Here is a 23,445-nt window from a genome sequence, read left to right on the forward strand (position 1 = left end):
CACAGAGCGACACTGACAGAAACACAGAGAGACACTGACAGGAACACAGAGAGACACTGACAGGAACACAGAGAGACACTGACAGAAACACAGAGAGACACTGACAGAAACACAGAGATACACTGACAGAAACACAGATAGAGACACTGACAGAAACAGATGGAGACACTGACAGGAACACAGAGGGATACTGACAGGAACACAGAGAGAGAGACACTGACAGGAACACAGGGAAACACTGACAGGAACACAGAGAGACACTGACAGAAACACAGAGAGACACTGACAGGAACACAGAGAGACACTGACAGAAACACAGAGCGACACTGACAGAAACACAGAGAGACACTGACAGGAACACAGAGAGACACTGACAGGAACACAGAGAGACACTGACAGAAACACAGAGATACACTGACAGAAACACAGATAGAGACACTGACAGAAACAGATGGAGACACTGACAGAGACACAGACAGAGACACAGATAGAGAGACACTGACAAAACACATATGGAGAGGCACTGCAGAAACACAGATCGAGAGACCCTGACGGAAACACAGAAAGAGAGACACAGACAAAACACATATAGAGAGACACTGATAAAACACAGATAGAGGGACACTGACAGAAACACAGATAGACACTGACAAAACAGAGAGAGAGACACTGACAGAAACACAGATAGATAGACACTGATAAAACACAGATCGAGGGACACAGACAAAACACAGTTAGAGAGACACTGACAGAAACACGGCGTGAGACTGACAGAAACACAGGGAGAGAGACACTGACAAAGCACAGATAGAGAGACACTGACAGAAACACAGATAGAGAGACACTGACAAAACACAGATAGGTAGACACTGACAAAACACAGATAGAGAGACACTGACGGAAACACAGAAAGAGAGACACAGACAAAACACAGATGGAGAGACACTGATAAATCACAGATAGAGAGACACTGACAAAACACAGATAGAGAGACACTGACAAAACAGAGAGAGAGACACTGACAGAAACACAGATAGATAGACAGTGATAAAACACAGATCGACAGACACAGACAAAACACAGTTAGAGAGACACTGACAGAAACACGGCGTGAGACTGACAGAAACACAGAGAGAGAGACACTGACAAAGCACAGATGGAGAGACACAGACAAAACACAGTTAGAGAGACACTGACAGAAACACAGATAGAGAGACACTGACAAAACACAGAGAGACACTGACAGAAACGCAGATAGAGATACTGACAGCAACAGAGAGAGAGAGACACTGACAAAACACAGATAGAGAGACACTGACAAAACACAGATACAGATACTGACAGTAAAAGAGAGAGAGAGACACTGACAAAACACAGATAGAGAGACACTGACAAAACACAGATAGAGAGGCACTGACAAAACACAGATAGAGAGACACTGACAGAAACACAGAGAGACACTGACAGAAACACAGAGAGACACTGACAGGAACACAGAGAGACAGTGACAGAAACACAGGGAAACACTGACAGGAACACAGAGAGACACTGACAGAAACACAGGGAAACACTGACAGGAACACAGAGAGACACTGACAGGAACACAGAGAGATACTGACAGGAACACAGAGAGACACTGACAGGAACACAGAGAAACACTGACAGAAACACAGAGAGATACTGACAGGAACACAGAGAGACACTGACAGGAACACAGAGAGACACTGACAGGAACACAGAGAGACACTGACAGAAACACAGAGAGGCACTGACAGGAACACAGAGAGACACTGACAGGAACACAGTGAGACACTGACAGGAACACAGAGAGACACTGACAGGAACACAGAGAGACAGTGACAGGAACACAGAGAGACACTGACAGGAACACAGAGAGACACTGACAGAAACACAGAGAGAGACTGACAGGAACACAGAGAGACACTGACAGGAACACAGAGAGACACTGACAGGAACACAGAGAGACACTGACAGGAACACAGAGACACTGACAGAAACGCAGAGAGACACTGACAGAAACACAGATAGAGACTGACAGGAACACAGAGAGACACTGACAGCAACACAGAGAGACACTGACAGGAACACAGAGAGGCACTGACAGGAACACAGATAGAGAGACACTGACAGAAACACAGAGAAACACTGACAGAAACACAGGGAGACACTGACAGGAACACAGAGAGACACTGACAGGAACACAGAGAGACACTGACAGGAACACAGAGAGACACTGACAGGAACACAGAGAGACACTGACAGGAACACAGAGAGGCACTGACAGGAACACAGAGAGACACTGACAGGAACAAAGAGAGACACTGACAGGAACACAGAGAGACACTGACAGAAACACAGAGAGAGACTGACAGAAACACAGAGAGACACTGACAGAAACACAGAGAGAGACTGACAGGAACACAGAGAGACACTGACAGGAACACAGAGAGACACTGACAGGAACACAGAGAGACACTGACAGGAACACAGAGAGACACTGACAGGAACACAGAGAGGCACTGACAGGAACACAGAGAGACACTGACAGGAACACAGAGAGACACTGACAGGAACACAGAGAGACACTGACAGAAACACAGAGAGACACTGACAGAAACGCAGATAGAGAGACACTGACAAAACACAGATAGAGATACTGACAGCAACAGAGGGAGAGAGACACTGACAAAATACAGATAGAGAGACACTAACAAAACACAGATAGAGATACTGACAGCAAAAGAGAGAGAGAGACACTGACAAAACACAGATAGAGAGACACTGACAAAACACAGATAGAGAGACACTGACAGAAATACAGATAGAGAGACACTGACAAAACACAGATAGAGAGACACTGACAGAGACACAGATAGAGAGACACTGACAAAACACAGATAGAGAGACACTGACAAAACACAGATAGAGAGACACTGACAGAAACACAGAGAGAGACTGACAGGAACACAGAGAGACACTGACAGGAACACAGAGAGATACTGACAGGAACACAGAGAGACACTGACAGGAACACAGAGAGACACTGACAGAAACACAGAGAGATACTGACAGAAACACAGAGAGATACTGACAGGAACACAGAGAGACACTGACAGGAACACAGAGAGACACTGAAAGAAACACAGAGAGACACTGACAGAAACACAGAGAGACACTGACAGAGACACAGAGAGACACTGACAGGAACACAGAGAGACACTGACAGAAACACAGAGAGACACTGACAGGAACGCAGAGAGACACTGACAGAAACACAGAGAGATACTGACAGAAACACAGAGAGACACTGACAAAACACAGAGAGACACTGACAGGAACACAGAGAGACACTGACAGAAACACAGAGAGGCACTGACAGGAACACAGAGAGACACTGACAGGAACACAGAGAGACACTGACAGGAACACAGAGAGACACTGACAGGAACACAGAGAGACAGTGACAGGAACACAGAGAGACACTGACAGGAACACAGAGAGACACTGACAGAAACACAGAGAGAGACTGACAGGAACACAGAGAGACACTGACAGGAACACAGAGAGACACTGACAGGAACACAGAGAGACACTGACAGGAACACAGAGAGACACTGACAGGAACACAGAGACACTGACAGAAACGCAGAGAGACACTGACAGAAACACAGATAGAGACTGACAGGAACACAGAGAGATACTGACAGGAACACAGAGAGACACTGACAGGAACACAGAGAGACACTGACAGGAACACAGAGAGGCACTGACAGGAACACAGATAGAGAGACACTGACAGAAACACAGAGAGAGAGACACTGATAAAACACAGAGAGACACTGACAGAAACGCAGAGAGACACTGACAGAAACACAGATAGAGACTGACAGGAACACAGAGAGATACTGACAGGAACACAGAGAGAAACTGACAGGAACACAGAGAGACACTGACAGGAACACAGAGAGGCACTGACAGGAACACAGATAGAGAGACACTGACAGAAACACAGATAGAGAGACACTGACAGGAACACAGAGAGACACTATCAGGAACACAGAGAAACACTGACAGAAACACAGGGAGACACTGACAGGAACACAGAGAGACACTGACAGGAACACAGAGAGACACTGACAGGAACACAGAGAGACACTGACAGGAACACAGAGAGACACTGACAGGAACACAGAGAGGCACTGACAGGAACACAGAGAGACACTGACAGGAACACAGAGAGACACTGACAGGAACACAGAGAGAGACTGACAGAAACACAGAGAGACACTGACAGAAACACAGAGAGAGACTGACAGGAACACAGAGAGACACTGACAGGAACACAGAGAGACACTGACAGGAACACAGGGAGACACTGACAGGAACACAGAGAGACACTGACAGGAACACAGAGAGGCACTGACAGGAACACAGAGAGACACTGACAGGAACACAGAGAGACACTGACAGGAACACAGAGAGACACTGACAGAAACACAGAGAGACACTGACAGAAACGCAGATAGAGAGACACTGACAAAACACAGATAGAGATACTGACAGCAACAGAGAGAGAGAGACACTGACAAAATACAGATAGAGAGACACTGACAAAACACAGATAGAGATACTGACAGCTAAAGAGAGAGAGAGACACTGACAAAAGAGATAGAGAGACACTGACAGAAATACAGATAGAGAGACACTGACAAAACACAGATAGAGAGACACTGACAAAACACAGATAGAGAGACACTGACAGAAATACAGATAGAGAGACACTGACAAAACACAGATAGAGAGACACTGACAGAGACACAGATAGAGAGACACTGACAAAACACAGATAGAGAGACACTGACAAAACACAGATAGAGATACTGACAGCAAGAGAGAGAGAGAGACACTGACAAAATACAGATAGAGAGACACTGACAAAACACAGATAGAGATACTGACAGCAACAGAGAGAGAGAGACACTGACAAAATACAGATAGAGAGACACTGACAAAACACAGATAGAGAGACACTGACAAAACACAGATAGAGATACTGACAGGAAGAGAGAGAGACACTGACAAAACACAGATAGAGAGACACTGACAGAAATACAGATACAGAGACACTGACAGAAACACAGAGAAACACTGACAGAAAGACAGATAGAGAGACACTGACAAAACACAGGTAGAGAGACACTGCAGAAACACAGATAGAGAGACACTGACAAAAGACAGATAGAGAGACACTGATAGAAACACAGAGAGACACTGACAATACACAGATACAGAGACACTGACAAAACACTGATAGAGTGACACTGACAGAAACACAGATCGAGAGAGACTGACAAAACACAGACAGAGAGACACTGACAAAGCATAGATAGAGAGACACTGCAGAAACACAGACAGAGAGACACTGACAAAACACAGATAGATAGACACTGACGGAAACACAGAAAGAGAGACACAGACAAAACACAGATAGAGAGACACTGATAAAACACAGATCGAGGGACACTGACAGAAACACAGAGAGAGAGACACTGACAAAACAGAGAGAGAGACACTGACAGAAACACAAATAGATAGACAGTGATAAAACACAGATCGAGAGACACAGACAAAACACAGTTAGAGAGACACTGACAGAAACACGGCGTGAGACTGACAGAAACACAGAGAGAGAGACACTGACAAAGCACAGATGGAGAGACACTGACAGAAACACGGAAAGGGAGACACTGACAGAAACACAGATAGAGAGACACTGACAAAACACAGAGAGACACTGACAGAAACGCAGATAGAGATACTGACAGCAACAGAGAGAGAGAGACACTGACAAAACACAGATAGAGAGACACTGACAAAACACAGATACAGATACTGACAGCAAAAGAGAGAGAGAGACACTGACAAAACACAGATAGAGAGACACTGACAAAACACAGATAGAGAGGCACTGACAAAACACAGATAGAGAGACACTGACAGAAACATAGATAGACACTGACAGAAACACAGAGAGACACTGACAGAAACACAGAGAGACACTGACAGAAACACAGAGAGACACTGACAGGAACACAGAGAGACAGTGACAGAAACACAGGGAAACACAGACAGGAACACAGAGAGACACTGACAGAAACACAGGGAAACACTGACAGGAACACAGAAAGACACTGACAGGAACACAGAGAGATACTGACAGGAACACAGAGAGACACTGACAGGAACACAGAGAGACACTGACAGAAACACAGAGAGATACTGACAGGAACACAGAGAGACACTGACAGGAACACAGAGAGACACTGACAGAAACACAGAGAGACACTGACAGAAACACAGAGAGACACTGACAGAGACACAGAGAGACACTGACAGGAACACAGAGAGACACTGACAGAAACACAGAGAGACACTGACAGGAACACAGAGCGACACTATCAGGAACACAGAGAGACACTGACAGAAACACAGAGAGACACTGACAGGAACACAGAGAGACACTGACAGGAACACAGAGAGACACTGACAGGAACACAGAGAGGCACTGACAGGAACACAGAGAGACACTGACAGGAACACAGAGAGACACTGACAGGAACACAGAGAGACACTGACAGAAACACAGAGAGACACTGACAGAAACGCAGATAGAGAGACACTGACAAAACACAGATAGAGATACTGACAGCAACAGAGGGAGACAGACACTGACAAAATACAGATAGAGAGACACTGACAAAACACAGATAGAGATACTGACAGCAAAAGAGAGAGAGAGACACTGACAAAACACAGATAGAGAGACACTGACAAAACACAGATAGAGAGACACTGACAGAAATACAGATAGAGAGACACTGACAAAACACAGATAGAGAGACACTGACAGAGACACAGATAGAGAGACACTGACAAAACACAGATAGAGAGACACTGACAAAACACAGATAGAGAGACACTGACAGAAACACAGAGAGAGACTGACAGGAACACAGAGAGACACTGACAGGAACACAGAGAGATACTGACAGGAACACAGAGAGACACTGACAGGAACACAGAGAGACACTGACAGAAACACAGAGAGATACTGACAGAAACACAGAGAGATACTGACAGGAACACAGAGAGACACTGACAGGAACACAGAGAGACACTGAAAGAAACACAGAGAGACACTGACAGAAACACAGAGAGACACTGACAGAGACACAGAGAGACACTGACAGGAACACAGAGAGACACTGACAGAAACACAGAGAGACACTGACAGGAACGCAGAGAGACACTGACAGAAACACAGAGAGATACTGACAGAAACACAGAGAGACACTGACAAAACACAGAGAGACACTGACAGGAACACAGAGAGACACTGCCAGAAACACAGAGAGGCACTGACAGGAACACAGAGAGACACTGACAGGAACACAGAGAGACACTGACAGGAACACAGAGAGACACTGACAGGAACACAGAGAGACAGTGACAGGAACACAGAGAGACACTGACAGGAACACAGAGAGACACTGACAGAAACACAGAGAGAGACTGACAGGAACACAGAGAGACACTGACAGGAACACAGAGAGACACTGACAGGAACACAGAGAGACACTGACAGGAACACAGAGACACTGACAGAAACGCAGAGAGACACTGACAGAAACACAGATAGAGACTGACAGGAACACAGAGAGATACTGACAGGAACACAGAGAGACACTGACAGGAACACAGAGAGACACTGACAGGAACACAGAGAGGCACTGACAGGAACACAGATAGAGAGACACTGACAGAAACACAGAGAAACACTGACAGAAACACAGGGAGACACTGACAGGAACACAGAGAGACACTGACAGGAACACAGAGAGACACTGACAGGAACACAGAGAGACACTGACAGGAACACAGAGAGACACTGACAGGAACACAGAGAGGCACTGACAGGAACACAGAGAGACACTGACAGGAACACAGAGAGACACTGACAGGAACACAGAGAGACACTGACAGAAACACAGAGAGAGACTGACAGAAACACAGAGAGACACTGACAGAAACACAGAGAGAGACTGACAGGAACACAGAGAGACACTGACAGGAACACAGAGAGACACTGACAGGAACACAGGGAGACACTGACAGGAACACAGAGAGACACTGACAGGAACACAGAGAGGCACTGACAGGAACACAGAGAGACACTGACAGGAACACAGAGAGACACTGACAGGAACACAGAGAGACACTGACAGAAACACAGAGAGACACTGACAGAAACGCAGATAGAGAGACACTGACAAAACACAGATAGAGATACTGACAGCAACAGAGAGAGAGAGACACTGACAAAATACAGATAGAGAGACACTGACAAAACACAGATAGAGATACTGACAGCTAAAGAGAGAGAGAGACACTGACAAAAGAGATAGAGAGACACTGACAGAAATACAGATAGAGAGACACTGACAAAACACAGATAGAGAGACACTGACAAAACACAGATAGAGAGACATTGACAGAAATACAGATAGAGAGACACTGACAAAACACAGATAGAGAGACACTGACAGAGACACAGATAGAGAGACACTGACAAAACACAGATAGAGAGACACTGACAAAACACAGATAGAGATACTGACAGCAAGAGAGAGAGAGAGACACTGACAAAATACAGATAGAGAGACACTGACAAAACACAGATAGAGATACTGACAGCAACAGAGAGAGAGAGACACTGACAAAATACAGATAGAGAGACACTGACAAAACACAGATAGAGAGACACTGACAAAACACAGATAGAGATACTGACAGGAAGAGAGAGAGACACTGACAAAACACAGATAGAGAGACACTGACAGAAATACAGATACAGAGACACTGACAGAAACACAGAGAAACACTGACAGAAAGACAGATAGAGAGACACTGACAAAACACAGGTAGAGAGACACTGCAGAAACACAGATAGAGAGACACTGACAAAAGACAGATAGAGAGACACTGATAGAAACACAGAGAGACACTGACAATACACAGATACAGAGACACTGACAAAACACTGATAGAGTGACACTGACAGAAACACAGATCGAGAGAGACTGACAAAACACAGACAGAGAGACACTGACAAAGCACAGATAGAGAGACACTGCAGAAACACAGACAGAGAGACACTGACAAAACACAGATAGATAGACACTGATGGAAACACAGAAAGAGAGACACAGACAAAACACAGATAGAGAGACACTGATAAAACACAGATAGAGGGACACTGACAGAAACACAGAGAGAGAGACACTGACAAAACAGAGAGAGAGACACTGACAGAAACACAAATAGATAGACAGTGATAAAACACAGATCGAGAGACACAGACAAAACACAGTTAGAGAGACACTGACAGAAACACGGCGTGAGACTGACAGAAACACAGAGAGAGAGACACTGACAAAGCACAGATGGAGAGACACTGACAGAAACACGGAAAGGGAGACACTGACAGAAACACAGATAGAGAGACACTGACAAAACACAGAGAGACACTGACAGAAACGCAGATAGAGATACTGACAGCAACAGAGAGAGAGAGACACTGACAAAACACAGATAGAGAGACACTGACAAAACACAGATACAGATACTGACAGCAAAAGAGAGAGAGAGACACTGACAAAACACAGATAGAGAGACACTGACAAAACACAGATAGAGAGGCACTGACAAAACACAGATAGAGAGACACTGACAGAAACAGAGATAGACACTGACAGAAACACAGAGAGACACTGACAGAAACACAGAGAGACACTGACAGAAACACAGAGAGACACTGACAGGAACACAGAGAGACAGTGACAGAAACACAGGGAAACACTGACAGGAACACAGAGAGACACTGACAGAAACACAGGGAAACACTGACAGGAACACAGAGAGACACTGACAGGAACACAGAGAGATACTGACAGGAACACAGAGAGACACTGACAGGAACACAGAGAGACACTGACAGAAACACAGAGAGATACTGACAGGAACACAGAGAGACACTGACAGGAACACAGAGAGACACTGACAGAAACACAGAGAGACACTGACAGAAACACAGAGAGACACTGACAGAGACACAGAGAGACACTGACAGGAACACAGAGAGACACTGACAGAAACACAGAGAGACACTGACAGGAACACAGAGAGACACTATCAGGAACACAGAGAGACACTGACAGAAACACAGAGAGGCACTGACAGGAACACAGAGAGACACTGACAGGAACACACAGAGACACTGACAGAAACACAGAGAGAAACTGACAGAAACACAGAGAGACACTGACGGAAACACAGATAGAGAGACACTGACAAAACACAGGTAGAGAGACACTGACAAAACACAGATAGAGAGACACTGACAAAACACAGGTAGAGATACTGACAGAAACACAGATAGAGAGATACTGACAAAAGACAGATAGAGAGACACTGATTGAAACACAGAGAGACACTGACAATACACAGATACAGAGACACTGACAAAACACTGATAGAGAGACACTGACAGAAACACAGATAGAGATACTGACAGGAAGAGAGAGAGACACTGACAAAACACAGATAGAGAGACACTGACAGAAATACAGATACAGAGACACTGACAGAAACACAGAGAAACACTGACAGAAAGACAGATAGAGAGACACTGACAAAACACAGGTAGAGAGACACTGCAGAAACACAGATAGAGAGACACTGACAAAAGACAGATAGAGAGACACTGATAGAAACACAGAGAGACACTGACAATACACAGATACAGAGACACTGACAAAACACTGATAGAGTGACACTGACAGAAACACAGATCGAGAGAGACTGACAAAACACAGACAGAGAGACACTGACAAAGCACAGATAGAGAGACACTGCAGAAACGCAGACAGAGAGACACTGACAAAACACAGATAGATAGACACTGACGGAAACACAGAAAGAGAGACACAGACAAAACACAGATAGAGAGACACTGATAAAACACAGATAGAGGGACACTGACAGAAACACAGAGAGAGAGACACTGACAAAACAGAGAGAGAGACACTGACAGAAACACAAATAGATAGACAGTGATAAAACACAGATCGAGAGACACAGACAAAACACAGTTAGAGAGACACTGACAGAAACACAGCGTGAGACTGACAGAAACACAGAGAGAGAGACACTGACAAAGCACAGATGGAGAGACACTGACAGAAACACGGAAAGGGAGACACTGACAGAAACACAGATAGAGAGACACTGACAAAACACAGAGAGACACTGACAGAAACGCAGATAGAGATACTGACAGCAACAGAGAGAGAGAGACACTGACAAAACACAGATAGAGAGACACTGACAAAACACAGATACAGATACTGACAGCAAAAGAGAGAGAGAGACACTGACAAAACACAGATAGAGAGACACTGACAAAACACAGATAGAGAGGCACTGACAAAACACAGATAGAGAGACACTGACAGAAACATAGATAGACACTGACAGAAACACAGAGAGACACTGACAGAAACACAGAGAGACACTGACAGAAACACAGAGAGACACTGACAGGAACACAGAGAGACAGTGACAGAAACACAGGGAAACACTGACAGGAACACAGAGAGACACTGACAGAAACACAGGGAAACACTGACAGGAACACAGAGAGACACTGACAGGAACACAGAGAGATACTGACAGGAACACAGAGAGACACTGACAGGAACACAGAGAGACACTGACAGAAACACAGAGAGATACTGACAGGAACACAGAGAGACACTGACAGGAACACAGAGAGACACTGACAGAAACACAGAGAGACACTGACAGAAACACAGAGAGACACTGACAGAGACACAGAGAGACACTGACAGGAACACAGAGAGACACTGACAGAAACACAGAGAGACACTGACAGGAACACAGAGAGACACTATCAGGAACACAGAGAGACACTGACAGAAACACAGAGAGGCACTGACAGGAACACAGAGAGACACTGACAGGAACACACAGAGACACTGACAGAAACACAGAGAGAAACTGACAGAAACACAGAGAGACACTGACGGAAACACAGATAGAGAGACACTGACAAAACACAGGTCGAGAGACACTGACAAAACACAGATAGAGAGACACTGACAAAACACAGGTAGAGATACTGACAGAAACACAGATAGAGAGATACTGACAAAAGACAGATAGAGAGACACTGATTGAAACACAGAGAGACACTGACAATACACAGATACAGAGACACTGACAAAACACTGATAGAGAGACACTGACAGAAACACAGATAGAGATACTGACAGGAAGAGAGAGAGACACTGACAAAACACAGATAGAGAGACACTGACAGAAATACAGATACAGAGACACTGACAGAAACACAGAGAAACACTGACAGAAAGACAGATAGAGAGACACTGACAAAACACAGGTAGAGAGACACTGCAGAAACACAGATAGAGAGACACTGACAAAAGACAGATAGAGAGACACTGATAGAAACACAGAGAGACACTGACAATACACAGATACAGAGACACTGACAAAACACTGATAGAGTGACACTGACAGAAACACAGATCGAGAGAGACTGACAAAACACAGACAGAGAGACACTGACAAAGCACAGATAGAGAGACACTGCAGAAACGCAGACAGAGAGACACTGACAAAACACAGATAGATAGACACTGACGGAAACACAGAAAGAGAGACACAGACAAAACACAGATAGAGAGACACTGATAAAACACAGATAGAGGGACACTGACAGAAACACAGAGAGAGAGACACTGACAAAACAGAGAGAGAGACACTGACAGAAACACAAATAGATAGACAGTGATAAAACACAGATCGAGAGACACAGACAAAACACAGTTAGAGAGACACTGACAGAAACACAGCGTGAGACTGACAGAAACACAGAGAGAGAGACACTGACAAAGCACAGATGGAGAGACACTGACAGAAACACGGAAAGGGAGACACTGACAGAAACACAGATAGAGAGACACTGACAAAACACAGAGAGACACTGACAGAAACGCAGATAGAGATACTGACAGCAACAGAGAGAGAGAGACACTGACAAAACACAGATAGAGAGACACTGACAAAACACAGATACAGATACTGACAGCAAAAGAGAGAGAGAGACACTGACAAAACACAGATAGAGAGACACTGACAAAACACAGATAGAGAGGCACTGACAAAACACAGATAGAGAGACACTGATAGAAACATAGATAGACACTGACAGAAACACAGAGAGACACTGACAGAAACACAGAGAGACACTGACAGAAACACAGAGAGACACTGACAGGAACACAGAGAGACAGTGACAGAAACACAGGGAAACACTGACAGGAACACAGAGAGACACTGACAGAAACACAGGGAAACACTGACAGGAACACAGAGAGACACTGACAGGAACACAGAGAGATACTGACAGGAACACAGAGAGACACTGACAGGAACACAGAGAGACACTGACAGAAACACAGAGAGATACTGACAGGAACACAGAGAGACACTGACAGGAACACAGAGAGACACTGACAGAAACAAAGAGAGACACTGACAGAAACACAGAGAGACACTGACAGAGACACAGAGAGACACTGACAGGAACACAGAGAGACACTGACAGAAACACAGAGAGACACTGACAGGAACACAGAGAGACACTATCAGGAACACAGAGAGACACTGACAGAAACACAGAGAGGCACTGACAGGAACACAGAGAGACACTGACAGGAACACACAGAGACACTGACAGAAACACAGAGAGAAACTGACAGAAACACAGAGAGACACTGACGGAAACACAGATAGAGAGACACTGACAAAACACAGGTAGAGAGACACTGACAAAACACAGATAGAGAGACACTGACAAAACACAGGTAGAGATACTGACAGAAACACAGATAGAGAGATACTGACAAAAGACAGATAGAGAGACACTGATTGAAACACAGAGAGACACTGACAATACACAGATACAGAGACACTGACAAAACACTGATAGAGAGACACTGACAGAAACACAGATAGGGAGACACTGACAAAACACAGATAGAGATACTGACAGCAACAGAGAGAGACAGACACTGACAAAATACAGATAGAGAGACACTGGCAAAACACAGATAGAGAGACTCTGACAGAAACACAGATAGAGAGACACTGACAAAACACAGATAGAGAGACACTGACAGAAACACAGATACAGAGACACTGACAGAAACACAGAGAAACACTGACAGAAACACAGATAGAGAGACTGACAGAAACACAGATACAGAGACACTGACAGAAACACAGAGAAACACTGACAGAAACACAGATACAGATACTGACAGCAAAAGAGAGAGAGAGACACTGACAAAACACAGATAGAGAGACACTGACAGAAATACAGATACAGAGACACTGACAAAAGACAGAGAAACACTGACAGAAATACAGATACAGAGACACTGACAGAAACACAGAGAAACACTGACAGAAACACAGATAGAGAGACACTGACAAAACACAGGTAGAGAGACACTGACAAAAGACAGAGAGAGAGACACTGACAAAACACAGATAGAGAGACACTGACAGAAATACAGACACAGAGACACTGACAGAAACACAGAGAAACACTGACAGCAACAGGGAGAGAGAGACACAGACAAAAGACAGTTAGAGAGACACTGACAGAAACACAGAGAGACACTGACAGGAACACAGAGAGACACTGACAGGAACACAGAGAGACAGTGACAGGAACACAGAGAGACACTGACAGGAACACAGAGAGACACTGACAGGAACACAGAGAAACACTGACAGAAACACAGAGAGACACTGACAGAAACACAGAGAGACACTGACAGAAACACAGAGAGACAGTGACAGAAACACAGAGAGACACTGACAGGAACACAGAGAGACACTGACAGGAACACAGAGAGACACTGACAGGAACACAGAGAGACACTGACAGAACCACAGAGAGACACTGACAGAAACACAGAGAGACACTGACAGGAACACAGAGAGATACTGACAAAACACAGGTAGAGACACTGACAAAACACAGATAGAGAGACACTGACAAAAGACAGATAGAGATACACTGATAGAAACACAGAGAGACACTGACAATACACAGATACAGAGACACTGACAAAACACTGATAGAGTGACACTGACAGAAACACAGATAGGGAGACACTGACAGAACACAGATGGAGATACTGACAGCAACAGAGAGAGACACTGACAGGAACACAGAGAGGCACTGACAGGAACACAGAGAGACACTGACAGGAACACAGAGAGACACTGACTGGAACACAGAGAGACACTGACAGAAACACAGAGAGACACTGACAGAAACACAGAGAGACACTGACAGAAACACAGAGAGATACTGACAGGAACACAGAGAGACACTGACGGAAACACAGATAGAGAGACACTGACAGAAACACAGATAGACACTGACAGGAACACAGAGAGACACTGACAGGAACACAGAGAGACACTGACTGGAACACAGAGAGACACTGACTGGAACACAGAGCGACACTGACAAAACACAGATAGAGACACTGACAGAAAGACAGATAGAGAGACACTGACAGAAACACAGAGATACACTGACAGAAACACAGATAGACACTGACAGGAACACAGAGAGACACTGACAGAAACACAGAGAGACACTGACAGAAACACAGAGAGACACTGACAGAAACACAGAGAGATACTGACAGGAACACAGAGAGACACTGACAGAAACACAGAGAGACACTGACAGAAACACAGAGAGACACTGACAGAAACACAGAGAGACACTGACAGGAACACAGAGAGACACTGACAGGAACACAGAGAGATACTGACAGGAACACAGATAGAGAGACACTGACAGAAACACAGAGAGCGACACTGACAGAAACACAGATAGAGAGACACTGACAGAAACACAGAGAGATACTGACAGGAACACAGAGAGACACTGACAGGAACACAGAGAGACACTGACGGAAACACAGATAGAGAGACACTGACAGAAACACAGGGAAACACTGACAGGAACACAGAGAGACACTGACAGGAACACAGAGAGATACTGACAGGAACACAGAGAGACACTGACAGGAACACAGAGAGACACTGACAGAAACACAGAGAGATACTGACAGGAACACAGAGAGACACTGACAGGAACACAGAGAGACACTGACAGAAACACAGAGAGACACTGACAGAAACACAGAGAGACACTGACAGAGACACAGAGAGACACTGACAGGAACACAGAGAGACACTGACAGAAACACAGAGAGACACTGACAGGAACACAGAGAGACACTATCAGGAACACAGAGAGACACTGACAGAAACACAGAGAGGCACTGACAGGAACACAGAGAGACACTGACAGGAACACACAGAGACACTGACAGAAACACAGAGAGACACTGACAGAAACACAGAGAGACACTGACGGAAACACAGATAGAGAGACACTGACAAAACACAGGTAGAGAGACACTGACAATACACAGATAGAGAGACACTGACAAAACACAGGTAGAGAGACACTGACAAAACACAGGTAGAGAGACACTGACAAAACACAGATAGAGAGACACTGACAAAAGACAGATAGAGAGACACTGATTGAAACACAGAGAGACACTGACAATACACAGATAGAGAGACACTGACAAAACACAGATAGAGAGACACTGACAAAACACAGGTAGAGAGACACTGACAAAACACAGATAGAGAGACACTGACAAAACACAGATAGAGAGACACTGATTGAAACACAGAGAGACACTGACAATACACAGATAGAGAGACACTGACAAAACACAGAGAGACACTGACAAAACACAGATAGAGAGACACTGACAAAACACAGGTAGAGAGACACTGACAAAACACAGGTAGAGAGACACTGACAAAACACAGCTAGAGAGACACTGACAAAACACAGGTAGAGAGACACTGACAAAACACAGGTAGAGAGACACTGACAAAACACAGATAGAGAGACACTGACAAAAGACAGATAGAGAGACACTGATTGAAACACAGAGAGACACTGACAATACACAGATAGAGAGACACTGACAAAACACAGATAGAGAGACACTGACAAAACACAGGTAGAGAGACACTGACAAAACACAGATAGAGAGACACTGTCAAAAGACAGATAGAGAGACACTGATTGAAACACAGAGAGACACTGACAAAACACAGATAGAGAGACACTGACAAAACACAGATAGAGAGACACTGACAAAACACAGGTAGAGAGACACTGACAAAACACAGATAGAGAGACACTGACAAAAGACAGATAGAGAGACACTGATTGAAACACAGAGAGACACTGACAATACACAGATAGAGAGACACTGACAAAACACTGATAGAGAGACACTGACAGAAACACAGATAGGGAGACACTGACAAAACACAGATAGAGATACTGACAGCAACAGAGAGAGACAGACACTGACAAAACACAGATAGAGAGACACTGACAATACACAGATACAGAGACACTGACAAAACACTGATAGAGAGACACTGACAGAAACACAGATAGGGAGACACTGACAAAACACAGATAGAGATACGGACAGCAACAGAGAGAGACAGACACTGACAAAATACAGATAGAGAGACACTGGCAAAACACAGATAGAGAGACTCTGACAGAAACACAGATAGAGAGACACTGACAAAACACAGATAGAGAGACACTGACAGAAACACAGATACAGAGACACTGACAGAAACACAGAGAAACACTGACAGAAACACAGATAGAGAGACTGACAGAAACACAGATACAGAGACACTGACAGAAACACAGAGAAACACTGACAGAAACACAGATACAGATACTGACAGCAAAAGAGAGAGAGAGACACGGACAAAACACAGATAGAGAGACACTGACAGAAATACAGGTACAGAGACACTGACAAAACACAGATAGAGAGACACTGACAGAAATACAGATACAGAGACACTGACAGAAACACAGAGAAACACTGACAGAAACACAGATAGAGAGACACTGACAAAACACAGGTAGAGAGACACTGCAGAAACACAGAGAGAGAGACACTGACAAAACACAGAAAGAGAGACACTGACAGAAATACAGACACAGAGACACTGACAGAAACACAGAGAAACACTGACAGCAACAAGGAGAGAGAGACACAGACAAAAGACAGTTAGAGAGACACTGACAGAAACACAGAGAGACACTGACAGGAACACAGAGAGACACTGACAGGAACACAGAGAGACAGTGACAGGAACACAGAGAGACACTGACAGGAACACAGAGAGACACTGACAGGAACACAGAGAGACACTGACAGAAACACAGAGAGACACTGACAGAAACACAGAGAGACAGTGACAGAAACACAGAGAGACACTGAGAGGAACACAGAGAGACACTGACAGGAACACAGAGAGACACTGACAGGAACACAGAGGGACACTGACAGAAACACAGAGAGACACTGACAGAAACACAGAGAGACACTGACAGGAACACAGAGAGATACTGACAAAACACAGGTAGAGACACTGACAAAACACAGATAGAGAGACACTGACAAAACACAGGTAGAGACACTGACAAAACACAGATAGAGAGACACTGACAAAAGACAGATAGAGAGACACTGATAGAAACACAGAGAGACACTGACAATACACAGATACAGAGACACTGACAAAACACTGATAGAGAGACACTGACAGAAACACAGATACAGAGACACTGACAAATCACTGATAGAGTGACACTGACAGAAACACAGATAGGGAGACACTGACAAAACACAGATAGAGATACTGACAGCAACAGAGAGAGACACTGACAGGAACACAGAGAGACACTGACAGGAACACAGAGAGACACTGACAGGAACACAGACAGACACTGACTTGAACACAGAGAGACACTGACAGAAACACAGAGAGACACTGACAGAAACACAGAGAGACACTGACAGAAACACAGAGAGATACTGACAGGAACACAGAGAGACACTGACGGAAACACAGATAGAGAGACACTGACAGAAACACAGATAGACACTGACAGGAACACAGAGAGACACTGACAGGAACACAGAGAGACACTGACTGGAACACAGAGAGACACTGACTGGAACACAGAGAGACACTGACAAAACACAGATAGAGACACTGACAGAAAGACAGATAGAGAGACACTGACAGAAACACAGAGAGACACTGACAGAAACACAGATAGACACTGACAGGAACACAGAGAGACACTGACAGGAACACAGAGAGACACTGACAGAAACACAGAGAGACACTGACAGAAACACAGAGAGACACTGACAGAAACACAGAGAGATACTGACAGGAACACAGAGAGACACTGACAGAAACACAGAGAGACACTGACAGAAACACAGAGAGACACTGACAGAAACACAGAGAGACACTGACAGGAACACAGAGAGACACTGACAGGAACACAGAGAGATACTGACAGGAACACAGATAGAGAGACACTGACAGAAACACAGAGAGCGACACTGACAGAAACACAGATAGAGAGACACTGACAGAAACACAGAGGGACACTGACTGGAACACAGAGAGACACTGACAGAAACACAGAGATACACTGACAAAACACAGATAGATAGACACTGACGGAAACACAGAAAGAGAGACACAGACAAAACACAGATAGAGAGACACTGATAAAACACAGATAGAGGGACACTGACAGAAACACAGATAGATAGACACTGATAAAACACAGATCGAGAGGCACAGACAAAACACAGTTAGAGAGACACTGACAGAAACACAGAGTGAGACTGACAGAAACACAGAGAGAGAGACACTGACAAAGCACAGATGGAGAGACACTGACAGAAACACAGATAGGGAGACACTGACAGAAACACAGAGAGACACTGACAGAAACACAGAGAGACACTGACAGGAACACAGAGAGACACTGACAGGAACACAGAGAGATACTGACAGGAACACAGATAGAGAGACACTGACAGAAACACAGAGAGCGACACTGACAGAAACACAGATAGAGAGACACTGACAGAAACACAGAGAGATACTGACAGGAACACAGAGAGACACTGACAGGAAGACAGAGAGACACTGACGGAAACACAGATAGAGAGACACTGACAGAAACACAGAGAGATACTGACAGAAACACAGAGAGACACTGACAGAAACACAGAGAGACACTGACAGAAACACAGAGAGACACTGACTGGAACACAGAGAGACACTGACAGAAACACAGAGAGATACTGACAGGAACACAGAGAGACACTGACAGAAACACAGAGAGACACTGACAGAAACACAGAGAGACACTGACAATACACAGATACAGAGACACTGACAAAACACTGATAGAGAGACACTGACAGAAACACAGATACAGAGACACTGACAAATCACTGATAGAGTGACACTGACAGAAACACAGATAGGGAGACACTGACAAAACACAGATAGAGATACTGACAGCAACAGAGAGAGACACTGACAGGAACACAGAGAGACACTGACAGGAACACAGAGAGACACTGACAGGAACACAGACAGACACTGACTTGAACACAGAGAGACACTGACAGAAACACAGAGAGACACTGACAGAAACACAGAGAGACACTGACAGAAACACAGAGAGATACTGACAGGAACACAGAGAGACACTGACGGAAACACAGATAGAGAGACACTGACAGAAACACAGATAGACACTGACAGGAACACAGAGAGACACTGACAGGAACACAGAGAGACACTGACTGGAACACAGAGAGACACTGACTGGAACACAGAGAGACACTGACAAAACACAGATAGAGACACTGACAGAAAGACAGATAGAGAGACACTGACAGAAACACAGAGAGACACTGACAGAAACACAGATAGACACTGACAGGAACACAGAGAGACACTGACAGGAACACAGAGAGACACTGACAGAAACACAGAGAGACACTGACAGAAACACAGAGAGATACTGACAGGAACACAGAGAGACACTGTCAGAAACACAGAGAGACACTGACAGAAACACAGAGAGACACTGACAGAAACACAGAGAGACACTGACAGGAACACAGAGAGACACTGACAGGAACACAGAGAGATACTGACAGGAACACAGATAGAGAGACACTGACAGAAACACAGAGAGCGACACTGACAGAAACACAGATAGAGAGACACTGACAGAAACACAGAGGGACACTGACTGGAACACAGAGAGACACTGACAGAAACACAGAGATACACTGACAAAACACAGATAGATAGACACTGACGGAAACACAGAAAGAGAGACACAGACAAAACACAGATAGAGAGACACTGATAAAACACAGATAGAGGGACACTGACAGAAACACAGATAGAGAGACACTGATAAAACACAGATCGAGAGACACAGACAAAACACAGTTAGAGAGACACTGACAGAAACACAGAGTGAGACTGACAGAAACACAGAGAGAGAGACACTGACAAAGCACAGATTGAGAGACACTGACAGAAACACAGATAGGGAGACACTGACAGAAACACAGAGAGACACTGACAGAAACACAGAGAGACACTGACAGGAACACAGAGAGACACTGACAGGAACACAGAGAGATACTGACAGGAACACAGATAGAGAGACACTGACAGAAACACAGAGAGCGACACTGACAGAAACACAGATAGAGAGACACTGACAGAAACACAGAGAGATACTGACAGGAACTCAGAGAGACACTGACAGGAACACAGAGAGACACTGACGGAAACACAGATAGAGAGACACTGACAGAAACACAGAGAGATACTGACAGAAATACAGAGAGACACTGACAGAAACACAGAGAGACACTGACAGAAACACAGAGAGACACTGACTGGAACACAGAGAGACACTGACAGAAACACAGAGAGATACTGACAGGAACACAGAGAGACACTGACAGAAACACAGAGAGACACTGACAGAAACACAGAGAGACACTGACAGGAACACAGAGAGACACTGACAGGAACACAGAGAGATACTGACAGGAACACAGATAGAGAGACACTGACAGAAACACAGAGAGCGACACTGACAGAAACACAGATAGAGAGACACTGACAGAAACACAGAGAGACACTGACAGAAACACAGAGAGATACTGACAGGAACACAGAGAGACACTGACAGGAACACAGAGAGACACTGACGGAAACACAGATAGAGAGACACTGACAGAAACACAGAGAGATACTGACAGGAACACAGAGAGACACTGACAGGAACACAGATAGAGAGACACTGACAAAATACAGATAGAGAGACACTGACAGGAACACAGAGAGACACTGACGGAAACACAGATAGACACTGACAGAGACACAGAGAGACACTGACAGAAATACAGAGAGAGAGACACTGACAGAAACACAGAGAGACACTGACAGAAACACAGAGAGACACTGACAGGAACACAGAGGGACACTGACAGAAACACAGAGAGACACTGACAGGAACACAGGGAGACACTGACAGAAACACAGAGAGATACTGACAGGAACACCGAGAGACACTGACAGAAACACAGAGAGATACTGACAGAAACACAGATAGAGAGACACTGACAGAAACACAGAGAGATACTGACAGGAACACAGAGAGACACTGACAGGAACACAGAGAGACACTGACAGAAACACAGAGAGACACTGACAGAAACACAGAGAGATACTGACAGGAACACAGAGAGACACTGACAGGAACACAGAGAGACACTGACAGAAACACAGAGAGACACTGACAGGAACACAGAGAGACACTGACAGGAACACAGAGAGACACTGACAGAAACACAGAGAGACACTGACAGAAACACAGAGAGACACTGACAGGAACACAGAGAGACACAGACAGAAACACAGAGAGAGACTGACAGAAACACAGAGAGACACTGACAGGAACACAGAGAGACACAGACAGAAACACAGAGAGACACTGACAGGAACACAGAGAGACACTGACAGGAACACAGAGAGACACTGACAGAAACACAGATAGACACTGACAGGAACACAGAGAGACACTGACAGGAACACAGAGAGACACTGACAGAAACACAGAGAGACACTGACGGAAACACAGAGAGACACTGACAGGAACACAGAGAGACACTGACAAAACAC

General features: G+C 44.9%; 1 long non-coding RNA gene across 1 annotated transcript in view; it reads right to left on the minus strand.

Annotated features, from left to right (window-relative positions):
- LOC144497874 (uncharacterized) overlaps positions 1-23,445 on the minus strand; it is a 470,708-nt gene that overhangs the window by 82,933 nt on the left and 364,330 nt on the right. The window lies entirely within an intron of this gene.

This window comes from Mustelus asterias, chromosome 8 (assembly GCF_964213995.1).
Source record: "Mustelus asterias chromosome 8, sMusAst1.hap1.1, whole genome shotgun sequence".
In the NCBI taxonomy this organism is placed as follows: Eukaryota; Metazoa; Chordata; class Chondrichthyes; order Carcharhiniformes; family Triakidae; genus Mustelus; species Mustelus asterias.